Raw genomic sequence first — 2,624 nt, 5'->3', positions numbered from 1 at the left:
GAACAGCATGCCTAACACAATAGGCCAAGCCCTCCAGGAAAAAAAAAATATAAGCAAAAATAATGAAAAGCTAAGACAACCAAACATTATAAATCAGTTATTAGCCTGCAAGCAGCTTCACAAGGTTACAGTCCACTGTATAATTAGAGGCCAAACATAAACCAGCATAAGCCGAGCAGTAGTGTTATAAAGGCATATTAGAGTTTTTGCACAGTTCTGCTCGTTACCTATTATGCCAAAAAGATAGAAAAGAAAAAAAATACAGCAGACCAAGCTGTGTTAGTGTCAATAAGGCGATATTAGTATTTACCCACAGCCTGCTCGTTGTAGTCCCCGTATAAATTTCTCTGCCGCTGCCGAGGTGTCGAATACGTGCTGTTTCCCTTGGAGGGTAACCAGGAGTTTAGCCGGGTGAATAATCCCAAACCGTAGATCTGGAATGCTGAGAGAAGCCAAATCCTTCTTCACTTGGTCGAAGATTTTCCTCCGTCTAAGCAAGTCGGCGGAAACGTCGGGAAAGAGCATGATCCTCTGATTGTCGAGTAACAGCGGGCCCTTCGTCCTGGCAGCCTTCATTACCCGGGTCTTGTCCGCGTAGTTAAGGAACTTCATTATCACTGCTCTGGGTCGCCCTGTTGATTGTTGGTCAGTTAAGTTGATTTGGCCGATTCTGTGTGCTCTCTCGATCACGAGCGGCCCCGGAAAGTTGTCCGCTCCGAGCACATCGGTTAACCATTTCTCCAGAAATGTGCACAAGTCAGACCCCTCTTTCTTTTCGGGGAGGCCCAGCAGACGAAGGTTGGAGCGGCGGCTGCGGTTTTCCAGGTCGTCAACTTTAAGCGCCAGCTTCTCCACGGTCGTTTTCATGGTAGCATTTTGAGCTAGCAGAGATGCGATATCATCGTCATTGGAGCTGATTCTATCCTCCGCTTCCGTGACCCGCATAATGACCTCATTCAATTCGCTTTTCACACTTTGTATTGCGTTCAGTAGTCCGTCAAATCTTGTTGTGAAATCTTCTTTCATTGCTTGGATAGTGGTCAGGACTTGGTCTTGGCTTGCTATCAGGCTAGCACCTGTTGTTTCTTCGCTAGCCATAGCCACGCTGTTAGTTTGCAGTACATGATCGGGTGTGGAGTCCGTTTTCGCAGGTTTTTGAGCCTGTTTTGCTGGTTTCAGAGCCATTGAGAATGAATCACACCACAACTTTAGAGCGAGGAGGAGAAAAAAAAACAAAAAACTGCTGTACAGGATTATTTTAACCGTTTGGTTGTCCTAAGTTCTATATTTTACGGAGAAGCTATGGCATACGTCCGCTCAGCATCGCGCCATAACCGGAAGTTCTGAAATTGCACACTTGAGAGAAAACATTTGTCAAGAACTGGCACTGAACCCTGAAGGAAAGTGAGTGGATTATGGTCTGTGTAGACAATGTGTTTACACAGCGAATAATTATGAGAACACACATGAAAACACACATTTTAGAGACATTAATTTTGCTGAGTTAGTTGCTAAAGCTCCTCAGCTCAGGAAACTTGAGAAGACACAATGGAAAAACGTCCTTTGCCCATTCTGCCCATGCCTGCTCCTACACAGACAGAGTGGTCCTGCTCAGGCAGGCTGCTGTGCTGCTGGGCACCACTGAAGCAAATACGCGGTTGCTATGCAACGGACTGGTTGGACTTCCGATGTCCAGGAGGGCCGGCTGTAACATACAGGATGAATTTTCACAGTGAAGTTCTTCTTCTTCTACAGCTGAATTAAAGTGTAAACAGCCATCCACACTCCTTTTTACCTGTTCTTTATAGACTTGTCTTTTAATAAACGTTCTGTACACTTAAAGTTCTCAGTGATTTTGTTTCCACATCAAGGCTCTGCTTTATCACTACTGAGGCTTTATGCTGCTTTAAGTGTATGTTATTGTTGATTTGTCTGTTTATCTGCTGCCCCCACAACCTGCATTAGGAGATAATTAGCGGTATGCACCGAAAACCAGTTTGCTGTAAAACAAAATCCCTGCAATTGTCAATAATAATAACAATAATAATAATAATAATGATTCAAGAACACACCTAAGGTTCATTTTGTGCCTGAATTTTCCTTTAAGAGCTAGAAAAGATGGATTTTATTGGAAGCCGGTGCAGCGAAGCTCAGACTGGGTGATATGGTCTCTCTTCCTATTTCCTGTCAATATGTGTGCAGCTGCATCCTGGAGCAGCTGCAGAGTCTTTCACCACTTGTCAGTGCAGCCTGATCATAAAGAACTACAATTCCTCTCATTGTGTATTTACCCACAGCAAGATGAGCAAGAGGACCAGGAACAAACCCTGCTGTGAGGGAGGAGGACCACCGAGCTCCCAAAAGAAGGACTTTGTCATCATCTCGGCTGGAGAGCCTGCTGGGGCAGAACTTTACTGATGCTCAAGTGCAACAGCCCAGCAGGTCTGCCTGAGCCAGGGCTCAGGAAGAAGTTAAGAAGTACTGTAGTTCTCCACCTCTCCATCTCTGGGGACTCTCTTGACTGGTGGGGTGGGAATGAGCTACGTTTTCCTCTTATTTCCAGGCTTCCCAAAAGATACCAATGTGGTTTTTTTTCAACAGCAAAATAAAATATAATAGAAATG

This window comes from Aulostomus chinensis, chromosome 1 (genome assembly GCF_037954235.1).
Source record: "Aulostomus chinensis isolate RoL2024-O1b breed Wild chromosome 1, RoL_Achi_v1.0, whole genome shotgun sequence".
NCBI lineage: Eukaryota > Metazoa > Chordata > Actinopteri > Syngnathiformes > Aulostomidae > Aulostomus > Aulostomus chinensis.
The sequence above is the reverse complement of the archived record's forward strand: the minus strand, read 5'-3'. Positions refer to the sequence as shown.